The sequence below is a fragment of the Cryptomeria japonica genome, chromosome 8 (assembly GCF_030272615.1).
Source record: "Cryptomeria japonica chromosome 8, Sugi_1.0, whole genome shotgun sequence".
Classification (NCBI taxonomy): Eukaryota; Viridiplantae; Streptophyta; class Pinopsida; order Cupressales; family Cupressaceae; genus Cryptomeria; species Cryptomeria japonica.
Window position 1 is genome coordinate 403,886,763 of NC_081412.1, and position 12,339 is coordinate 403,899,101.

At 37.6% G+C, this 12,339-nt stretch overlaps 1 protein-coding gene across 2 annotated transcripts in view; it reads left to right on the forward strand.

Annotated features, from left to right (window-relative positions):
* Positions 1-212: 212 nt before the first annotated feature.
* The window catches only part of LOC131079464 (uncharacterized), a 220,541-nt gene continuing 208,414 nt past the window's right edge, over positions 213-12,339 (forward strand). For both annotated transcript variants that reach the window (XM_058017429.2, XM_058017430.2), the window contains exon 1: positions 213-337. The gene's annotated coding sequence lies outside the window, so the exon portion shown is untranslated. The remainder of the gene's footprint in view (positions 338-12,339) is intronic.

Here is a 12,339-nt window from a genome sequence, read left to right on the forward strand (position 1 = left end):
CTTCTATTGAGAAACTCTTGCATGTGAAACATGCTTGTTTCTTTAATATGCAAAAGATATGTTTTCATACATGGTATATAATACCTTTGCCTCTTTATTAAGAGGTGTATGTGTTTTTTGAAATGGAAAATCAAAACATTCTAATATTGTTTAGAACTTATATTTATGTGAATGGGTCATGTGGAAGTTTTAAATGTTTGTGGCAGATAATGACATTGGCTTAGCGGAAGTGGCTGAAACTTGTTTACTTTCAACAGAGGATAAAGGCCGGGAAATTCAGGCTAAGAATATTGTTTTCCCTGGTGATTTAGTGCTTCGTGAAGAACCATATGTTGCGGTATAGTGATCTGATCTGTTTTAGATTTAACAAGCTTGGCTATTTTGATCTGAGTATCTACAATTAAGGTTGCTTTTGGATTTCTGCAAAAATTCAAAACTTCAATTCTGATTTCAATATAGACAACTTTTAGCGATTCTACTTAGAGATTTAATATGAATGAACAATAAAGTGAACACATCAACCTTCCATTAATGAAAGAGATTATGAAAAATCTCATGGGCAGTGGGCCCTGCAATATAAAACAAAATAAGTAGTTTTTGGCATTCCCATGAGAGTCTGTAGGTGATAAATTCCCTGATAAGATGCATTTAGTGTTATATTCTTTTATCATATTACTTGATATATGTAGGGGTAAGTTTTCCAATCACAATTTTCTAGATGACTTTCAACTATCATATGCCAAACTAAATTGACATGTTGATGCTTGCAGTTTTGGATCTGAATATTTACCTAAAAAGTTTAATTATTATTTGTAAGAATTCAGCATAAAAAATAAGTTTTTATGGCATGGTAAAGACACTGAAACACTTATCTAATTGAAACTAATAATCAAAAGAGCTGAATCTTATAGGTGAGCACTCCCAATTTTGAAGACAACCAATCTCTCATGAGGTTGAAAATGACATAATTCATTCAAAATAATCCTTATCTTTAGTATGCTTTGGTTAGAAGTTTTTATGTTTGTCATTGATATCAAGATCAGTTAGATGCATTCATATTAACAAAATTTGCAGAGATTCTGAAACCTGAGGTTGATAATGAATTTGCAGACATTTGATCAGTTTGTAGGGTTTGAATTTGGCAGAATGCATACATCAGTTTGTAGAGTTTAGATGTTACAGATTGTATCAGCCTAGTCTTCAATGGTAGCATCACATCGTGTCACTTTTGAGGGTTTTGTGCCTTGAACCTGATAGAGGAAACATGTTAGTATGATAACAAAACAGTAAATCAATCATTATCAACTTTGTCAATTGGATCAGATTTTATTTGCCATTCTTTCTTCTGTATTCTTGGACTGATAATGATAACAAATCTGTCAAAATTCAGAAATAAATCATTGATGTAAAAGCAGAACTGCATCTTTATGAAGATCACGGGTCAATAATGAATGTAAAGATCAGAAATGATGGGCTTAAGATTGATTGGAGATTGGTTTTAAGGCAGTTCAGACTAGTTGATTCAATTATAAGGTCAATTGATGCATTAAGCATTAATAAATCTCTAAATACAAACTGTTATGAAACTGTTACACCTGTGAGCAGTTGTAATTTGATCTTTCAAATATGATTTTATGAGACTTTGTGTTTAATTGATGTGAAAAGGGTGATCTTCCAAGTTGGTTGATATCAGTTGCAACTAACTTCCACCTGTTCTGATCAGTTGAAGCAACGATCAACTGTTTGTAACAGTTCTTTCTCTATTTATATGGATGCATATTCGAGGCATGAAGAGTGTGTGTTGGTATTTATAATGCTGAGAAAACTGTGAAGAGATTCCTGTAAAAGAAATTGCAGAGAGTTATGAATAAGATTCTGTGATCAGATTCTAAGTGTAGAGTGACTTGAATGGATAAAATAGAAGGTGTTGGAATTCCTGAAGGATAAACATTGATGCATTTCATAGTGAAAGGTTGGAGTATATAAACTGCTTGATTGACAAATCAAAACAGTATTGTAAATGTATGTTGATCAGTTGTTTCAGATTGCAAATATCAAAGATGAAAAACTCTTACTTGGCAATAACTCTTTTGGCCCAAAGTTTTTGAAAACTCGGAACTTGGGAAAAAATCCACAAAAACTCAGTAAATTTATCAGACATTTGAAAATATATAATTCTTAAAATGTTCTTGAAAAACACACGTATACACTAAATTTGTAGAACATATTACTGATTTCCATTATGTATAAATGAAAGTTTGAGTTAAATACATATTATATACCAAAAAATAAGTGCAACCTCTAAATGAATTTGAGTTCAAAACATATTATAGAGGATTTGCATTCCTTGAATTTCCTTTCTGAAATTGACACATTATAATCCATTTGATGAAATTGCCTTAAGTTTTTTTAAACAGGACTTTGGAAAGTTGCAGGCATCATACAAGTTGTATAAGTTTCTGATAGCAGATTGCTAATATTGTTGGATGTAAAACCTAACAAAATATTTGAGGAATTGTTTATACAGTTTGTGACAGATTGACTATATGCATCTAATTTTGTAATATTTCAGATTTGAAGTCAGTGATTATTTCATTTATAACATCCTTAAGGGTTGGTGCCTCAAGTATGCTGTGTTGTTACTTAGTTTGTTTAAGTTGTAATTTTATTAGTGTTGGTGCTCTTAGACAAGGAATTTGGTGATTCCTTAGGGTTCATGCCCCAAAACTTTGTACTCATTATTTCTTTGTGAGGCTAGATTAGGACAGTAGATCCTAGTAGCACTTCTCACCGTGGTTTTTCCCATTCTGGGTTTTCCACGTATTTAGTGTGTATTGGCTTCATTATGTGGTTGCATTATTTTCAATTTTTGTTTCAAGTTTTGCTAAGTTCATCAAATTTTTTAGTTGGTTAAGAATCTGAATCATATATCCTCTATTGATTTACCCCCTTTCTCAGTAGAAGAATTGTGTTCTACAATTGTTATTCGAGTCTGGTGCTTGAAAAGGCTTAATCAGGTCAAGTAGGTCTTGGTTAAAGAGCACATGGCTTGTTTAGAAGGATCCTCCTAAAATAAAGCCCCTTTATTTGATGGTACTAATTATGCCTTCTGGAGTATTATAATGGAAAGTTATTTGCCTTCTTTGTGGTTTGATGTATGGATGTCTATCGTAAATTGTTATACGATGCCTACGACTCCTTTAACTGATCTTGTTGAAAAGATAGAGCATGAAAACAATGCTAAGACAAAGAATGCAGTTCTTTGTGGTTTATCTAATACTGAGTTTGTTAAAGTGATGCACTGTTAAACAGCTAAAGCCATCTGGGATAAACTGAAGATATTCTATGAAGGTGATGCCAAAGTGAAGCAAGCAAAGTTACAAACATACAAGAGAAAATTTTAAGGGTTACAGATGAAAGAAAACCAGATTGTTAATTCTCCTTAGGGTTGATGAAATAGTGAATGCCATTAAAGGCCTTGTAGAAGACATGAAAGATTTTGTAGTTGTTTAGAAGGTGTTGAGATCTTTACCTTCGAGATATGATGCTGGATTCTTTGCAATTGAAGAAGCCAAAGATCTTAGTAAAATTACATTTAATGATCTACATGGCATTCTCATAGCATATAAATTGAGAATGGTTGGTGAAAATACTTGTAAAAGAGAAGCTGCATTTAAAGCAACAATGAAAGCGAAGGAATTAAGTTTTGAGTCAGATTGTGTTACTGATGAAGAACTTGCAAATCTTCTTAGAAAACTCAAAGATGGTTTTGGCAAGTATAAAGGGAAGCGACCTTTTAAATGTTTCAGTTGTGAGAAGATTGGACACTTTGCTGCTAAGTGTCCTTATGGCAAGAATGATAAAGATGATGAAGGCTTCAAGAAGAAAAACAAAAGCCAGTTTCATTATAAAGAAAGAAATTCTTCAAAGAACAAGAAAATCTTCTATATCAAAGAAGAAAACAACAATGAGTATGAATCTGATGCTGAAAAATGTGAGACATTATTCATGGCAGTTGGGTCAATCACTGTAGATCAGAGTGATGAAGTTTTGCATGATGTTGAAGGAGGAGAAACAGATCTTGAAGGTGAATTGTTATGTGCCTTAGATGAAATCAAAAGATTGAAGAAGGAGAACAAGAAGCAAAAGATTTCTGCATTGAAGGACAATGAAGCACTGAAGAAGGAACTTGAAGAAGGTAATCGAATGATCGTCAATCTGAAAGTTGAAATTGAAGAGGGCAAGAGAAGAGAAGAGCTAATCAATTCTGAAATTATGTTAAAATCTAAAGAATGTTTGAAGATAGAAAGTGAAGTAACTTTAAGAAATGAACTTGAACAGTTGAAAAGTGTTTCTGAACGAAGAGTAAAATTTGAGACGAGTTCTAATATTTGAACAAAATGTTAGCTAGCAAAGGCTAGACAAAAATAAATTTGGGTTTTGACCAAGGTTAAAGTTGTAGTATAGGTAATTCTTTCAATACGAAGGATAATAATGATGGTTTTGTTAAAGTTCAAAGGCAGAATAGGTATCCACAATGGCACCCTCCTACAAGAAGAGTGGTAAAAAGTAGGTTTTATCCCTACTTTTATGGTTATTGTAACTTATGAAATTATTTTGGTGATAGTAGAATTGATTGCAGAGTTATAGCAAGAAGGAAAACTAACTTTGTTAGTAGAAATTCTTTTGATTCTTTAAAATATTTTAGTGTGATTTGTTATAAAAGTCAAAATATTGGTGGCATTGTAAGACAGTGTAACATGAGTTTTGTAGAATAGAGAAGGAATGGGAACAAGTATGGTTCTGAAAGTTTGAAGAAAGAAGCAAAAAAGGTCTAGAAGAAGAAAGAAGGAAAGTCCATGATTGTTCAAACTGCTTTGCATGTTAAAAGGCAGAATCTTGAATGAGGAGGGGAAGTTGGTTATGGTACCAGTTGAGATCCTGGATAAGCGAGAGAGGAATTTACAAAATAGAGTAATCCGAGAATATTTGATTAGATGGAAGGATTTGCCCATAGAGGATGCCACTTGGGAAGGAGAAGCTATTTTGCAGCATCCAGCTCTTCAGTTGCTTGAGGACAAGCAATCTCAGGAAGGGAGGACTGCAATTTCCCCACTTCTCTAGTTGCTATCTAGATGCAAAAAGTTGCTTGACATCCATCTCCGCAGGCAAATTCACAGTGTAGGGGGATGATGGATTAGCCAAAGGGGACCAACACTTAATCAATTTTTTTTTTATATTAAATATCAGAAAGGCTCAATACAAAAGAAGCACAATAATCGAGAGAGTACTAGTTCAACCAACAAAAACCCTGTCCCAACATAGATAAGCGACAGCATACCAACAGCCCCTTACACAATTATTCACATTACACTATATGTAGCAGTTAAAAGATTATACACAAGTTACAAAAAAACTACGACATATGAGAATCTCGCAGAAAAACAACATTATTAAACATCATGTAAACTGGTAAGTCCCCTCCATGGGAGCTAAGATGCCAATAATTTCCACCCATGCAGTCCACCTTGCCGACCCTTCCATCCAGATCAACTCTTCGCCATTTAGGAGATGCTCAAGGTATGGATGTACGAAGCGTTCTGCCACTGGTAAGATCTCTACCTGTTGCTATGTGGCTCTTGGCCTATTGTCATTGAGTTCCCTCATGAAGCTATGTAGGGCAGCTTCAAAAGGGGCATTCTCTTCATCCTTGGTAGTCCATGAAAAGCCATGGGAGACTTCCCATTTGAAAATATTAGCCACCCCATCAGTCATAAGACTTTCAAACTTCTTCCTGGACAACTTCATTACCACGATGACCTGCAGACAAACATTATACCATATGAGCCTCCTCAGAGACTCAGTAAGAGTTCTAGAACAACCATTAAACATACTATTATTTCTAACTTTCCAAATGGCCCAAAAGATATTAATAGAAAGAAGAGACCAAAAATCATCAATATTTTTCTTAAGCTTGACAATATGCCCACAAAGAATCTCAATGACTTCAACATTGCTGTTGACCACAATACCAAACATGTACCATATCTCTTTAGCAATCAAACAGTCAAAAAAGATATGACTGGCCGTCTCAGTTACTCTACAACGGTTACAAATATTCAATTCACCATTTTGTAGCTTGATAGGGAGCCGATTTAGGATCAGTCTCCACCAGAAAAAAACCTTCTTAGGCTCTACAGGGGAGTGCCAAATCCGAGAGAGGGTTTTAAGCCAAATAGAGGAGGGGAGACGGGGAGTCCAAAAATAACTCAAAAAGTCTAGGATCTCATCATTGTCCAGAAGAGTAGAGTAAACAACTTTGGATTTGACTGTATGCAAGGCAGAGCCATTGGTCCACAATAAGGAACAAAGGGGATTTGAGTGATTGCAGCAAACCAGAAGATTGGGGAGAGAGGAACATGCAAAGCAAAGAATAGAGTAAGTTCTATACTAGGAATGGGGGATGCCAAACTTAGCCATGATGACCTGCCAAGACAACAAGTTCCCATGATCAATGATGTCATCAAATACCTTGATTCCCTTCCAAACCCAAGCCCTTGCCGAGCATCCTTGAAGCAGGGCTAACGGTTTATCCTTGTGTAGCAGGTTCCACCAAACAGATCTCTGTCCCCAAATTTTTTGATTCTTATCCACACAATCATTCCCTATGATAAACTTCCTGACCCACTCCCATGCTTTCCATAGTGCTATGAATACCACCGAACCACTTAGGGAGATTGGAAATTTTCCTACAACTAGGTCACAAAAAGGGAGTCCTTTCCATGCCGATGCATTTTTGGGAGTAGAGCGAGAAATGTTATGCCTCACTAAGACTTTCCATGGTTCCTTTCCTTGTAAGGCTCTGAAAATCCCCTAAGCTGCTAAGGCAATACCTTGGAATCTCAGGTCCTTTAGTCCTAAGCCCCCCCTCTTTTTGCTCAAGATACACCATTTCCATTTAATAGCTTGTCTTTTCCTGGATCCTTTACCATCCAACAACAAGAAATCTCTGATTAGTTTCCGAATGAAAGAAAACTGATAGTTATGAAACAACCAAGCTGAGGAATAGTATCTGTTATACGAGGATAGAATCTTTTGACACACTTGAAACCTTCTAGCCAATGAGAGATACTGACCATTCCATCTTCTAAGTTTCTTGTCAATCTTAAGTTTGACCCATTCCCACATAGATTTCAAGTTAGGGTTGACAGCAAAAGGTACACCTAAATATCTGATTTGAAACTCAGGGCCTCCTATAATGTCCCCTTCTCAGTGATGTTCATTCAGTGGTCCAGTGGCCTATTCCAGAGACCCGTAGGCTATTTGGAAAAGAGAATTAGGTTTTCCAACTTTTGTGAAGTTCTGCACGAGCTTTTTAGGGTTTGTCAGGAGGGAATTCTTTAGTTCTGCTTATAGTTTCCTTTTGGGTTCTCCATGAACTCCAGGGTGGCATAACATGCAATTGATTCTACGATGAAGTGCGAACTTACTATTTTTAGTAAGTTAGGATTTGGCTGACTAGATGGTGTAGTTTTACTGGGCTTTCCAAGCGCTTTCTCTGGGTGCGAAAATCATGCTTTTCAGAGCAGTATTTCATGACTTACTATTATTAGTAAGTTGCAGTTTGAGCATTTCTATTTTTGGCAGTCTTGGATAGGGTCTTGATCCAGTTCAGTTCAATGGTTTTCATCGCACAACTTCTTCCTTGATTTTGATGATAATTAGTATTGGAGTTATAAGTTATTTAATTAAATATTATTTCCTTATCCTAAGGTTTAATATTTAATTATTTTATTAGTGATTAATGCTATTGAGAATTGTGCATAATATGATTTTCCTAAGTTTGCTAGACGAAATATTTGTGTTATGAAGAGGGATGGCAAAGTGAATGTGGAGACTTTATGTTTATTTAACAAAGTGTTTTTTCATGCCAAAAATCGTGGTCTTCTTGCTAGGCGTGTTTTTGACTTGAGTGGGACACCATACTTGGGTCCCCCATGGGGGAAATGAAATGCAAATTTGAAGGGGTGAATTTGGAGGCATTTGAATTTGAATTTCAGACTTGGAAATCTATTTATACAGGTGCTTGGCCTCTCATTTGATCATCTAGAAAAATTATAATGTTATGCTGTTGGAATTACTCCAGACTTCTTCGAGGGTGAAAACCTCCTAGAATTATCCTTTGCAGTTTCGAGTGTGAGACATCACTCCTAGTTGTAGTTCGACTTTGTGGATTGCTTAGTGTTCCTGTGGATTGTGTTTTGTGTGGATTTGGAGAGTTCGTTTGCTGCTTTGTTTCTTTGGTGTTGCTGGACGTGGTGGCTGAAGCATCGTGTTATTCACATCTCCCTACCTGTTGATCATTGCATTCTGGGTACTAGCTCTATCTCACCATTCTCCCTGGGCGATATACCTTACCAATTTGCAAATTGGGACATGGTGTCAGTGATTTTTGGTTGCAAGTCAAATTCTACAGTAGGTCGTACCATTTGGGAGGTGCCTTGGGTTGCGTGCATCACTGTTGAAGCTTCCATTGTGCTGGTTTGAGGTTTGAGGTTTGAGATTGATCGCCTTAGTTGTTAGTTTCATTTGTTTTAGTTTTGGTGTGATTTATAGTGGATTGGAGTGAGTTGTGAGCATTTTCAGTGTTGCTGGTCTAATTCTGGAATTACTGTTATTTTATATCAAACTTGTTATTTTGTGTTAGTGTTGGAAGTGTGCCTCTAATTCACTTGACCTTTGTTCATACTGATCGGGTTAACTCTGGCCAATGAAATAGTGTGAAGAAAATCTGCGAGCTCTATCGGCCCAACCTCTGCCGATGACCTCGACATATCGGAGTAGGTATCGGCTATCAGGAGCGGTCTCGGTCTGCTATATCGATACCCGATGAGTCCTCCTTCCTATGTCTTTAACGGAGCTCAGAGTAATAGGTTTGAAGTCATCCCGATGACCCGACGAAGTTGTCTTCGGTCGTCGGGTTAGCATTGGTTATCGGATGGACGAAAGGATAAAAGGCGTGCAGGTTAGATCCTGATCGGACGATTGTCGCTATACCGTGTGATGGAAATGCACGAACGTTATCCTCCTTGAATTGGCGACCAAGGTGGGGTCTGACAAGAGAGAAGCTCAGGCTAGGTTAACGGGTGAGCAAGTTCGGGATGATCGGACGTTTGTCGCTATACCGCTATGGCAAGATGCACGAAGTTTATCCTCCGTGACTTGGCGACTAAGGTGGGGCCCGACAAAGAAGAGCCTCATTTCGGGCGGTTAGTGAGGCCGTGCTAAGGTGTCAGGGCAGGGACCTCAAAGCTAATCAGGAGGTGCCACGTAGCGGAGCGCAGAAAGAGAGATCGAGCAAGGAAGATCGGACGATCGGGATAGCTGTTTGGTTGTCTTGCCGATGACCCGATGGAATTGCCTTCGATGATCGGGGTATTTTCGGAGATCGGGATAACTGATTGTTTGCTACACCGATACCCGATGAATTCGCCTTCAATGATCGGGTCTGTTATCAGCCATCGGAGATATAGTTTTGAAGTTACGCCAGTACCCAATGGAGTCGACTTGTCTGAGCAGGTGTATTTGAATACGAACCAGTTCAATTCTTGGATGCATGTGGGATAATTGTTTTCTCACGAATGCAGACCGACATAGACAGTTAGATGTCTAACCGATTGGTGCAAACTGACAGTTGAATGGTCGACATGGAAAATGTATATGAAGCCAAGAGGAAACTCGAACATGGTTGTTGTTCTGATGATAAGCCGTATACTGTGGTGTGTAGCCGAAGTGATTAGAGTGAACATCTGTGCTGTGATAACAAACTTTATTGTAAAGATTCTTTGCTGTGAATAAAGTGCTCTTGTTGTCGGTGGTGGGTTTTCCCCCGAAAGGGTTTCCCACGTAAATTCATGGTGTTTATCTCTGTGTGTATTTGAATTCTGATATTGTTTCTGTTCTGTATATGCTAATCTCAGTATTTTGTAAAGTTTTAAAACATACTAGTTATATTTCCCCTACAAATTGACATTAGGGAAGTGTTTTTCCGCACTGTGCTTTCCTTACAATTAGTGGCTTGAAATCAGCTATAGTTGATTATTGTAATCTTGTAGTACTTCATTGTAATCGTCCTTGTATCATTGGTTAGTAGTACTAACCTCTATATTTGAACTTGAAGTGCTCATTGTAATCCCCACTGCATAAGTGGAAGAGGCTAGTTGGGCCGCCTTAATGTTTGTAATTTCAGTTTGTAACTTTTGTCCTCCCACTGAATAAGTGGTTGAGTTATATTGTCCTCCTGCTGAAATATGCGGTAGAGTGATAGTTTTATGCATAGATGAAAAACTCGGATTTTGCAATAACTCGGCAAGGCCAAACAAATTTAAAAACTCGGGACTCGCCAAAACTCGGCAAAAAACTCGGCAAAACTCGGCAACTTTATCGAACATTTGAAAATACATTTTTTTTTTATATATAATTCAAAAACACACATTTACACCAAATTTGTATAACATATATGATTTCCATGATATATAAATCAAATTTTTTTGGTAATACATAGCAACAAATGCAAGTATCATAGCATAAACCAAAAACCAAGTGCAACATATGTATAAGAGTTCAATACATATCAACGTATCATAGTGACAGTCTCATAGAGTTATAGAGTCATAGACCACAAAACAAGAACCTCTGAAATTCTGATTACATATCAAGTTCAAAGTTTGGTATCAATGAAATTATGAAAATAAGAAATCATAAATTGCGTCTACGACTAAAGCTCAAAATAGATTGTGGCCGCTGGGTGGGTGGTGCTGAAGTAGTGGCAACATCCTCAACACTAACAGGTGCCTCTTCTGCATGATCAACCTCCTGCTCCTCCTCACGTGCTGCCACTTCCGCATCCCATTCCTCTCCTGCCCTCTCCAACTCACTCAGCTGCTCATTAGTAAGGAATGGATCCAAATCATTATCAACATCATCAGGAGAAGCAACCCATTCTGCTGCATATGGATCAATGTCATCCAAGTCAAGTGCTTCATGTGAATCTTGCCCTAGCACCTTCTTCTCATGTAATCGAATGTTGTACCGCACATAGACAAGATCATTCAAGCGTTGTTGAGTCAACCTATTGCGCTTTTTTGTGTGGATGTTCTCAAAAACACTCCAGTTGTGCTCACAACCAGAAGCACTACAAGGCTGTGATAATATGCGGATGGCAAGCTTTTGAAGATTAGGCGTTGTGGCACCATAATCTTCCCACCACAAATCTGCAAGGATACAAAATGTGATTTATAACTTGTAAAGATTTCAATAATCTTAAAGAGAGAAATAAATGGTAAAAATTAAACATATGTTTTTTTTTACCTGGTCGTAAGGTGGCTCTCCTACGTTTGCAATCAGGTGAAGAAAACAATTCCCCTAAGGCCTTCTTATAACTCTGCAACTCATCAAGTATCAGGTCTCGAAGGATCTCATCATCAACTAATCTCCGAATGCATGTGTCAAGGCCAATTCTAACCTCTGCATCTGCTTTGAAACTCGGAGAGTAAAAAAACTTGGGATTCAAGAAGTAGGCAGCAGCATGAATATGTTGGTGGAGTTGATGGTTCCACCTCCGATCAATTATGCGCCATATGGGTTCATACTTGGTCTTGTTTGACCCATACAAGTGTTGAATCGCCTCTTTGGCCTTATCCATGGCCTCATATAGATACCCCATGGAGTTATGATCCCCATCCACCATTCGTAGCACCCTCACCAACGGTTCCGACACCTAGATATAAAAAATCTAACAAAATCAGCAGATTGAAATATTAGAAAATTAAATAATAAATCATCAATTAAAGTTTCAAAACTTACATTGATGATCTCCTCCACCATCTTGGCAAAATTAGTATCAAAAATGGCAATCACAACCTTCTCTGCTTCAGGCTTTGTAGCATAAGGACTCCCCAACCATCTTTCACTCACGAACATCCGCTTCAGGTTGGGCAATGTAGCAAGTATGCTCTGCAAGGTGAGGAAATTGGTAGCAAAGCATGTGACCCCCGACCGCACAAGATCCTTACCTTCAGTGTGTTCTCTCATAAGATTCAGGACCCATGTGTGATTGTAGATGTATTTGGTGATATTCCTTCCATCTTCAACCACTTTCTTTACCCAACTTAGTTTCCCTATGTCCTCAAGGAGCAAGTCAAGACAATGGGCAGCACAAGGGCTCCAAAATAATGTCGGATGTCTAGCCATTAGAAGTTTGCCGGCTGCCACATATGCAGCTGCATTATCAGTCACAACTTGGATGACATTCTGCACTCCCACATCCATCACCACTTC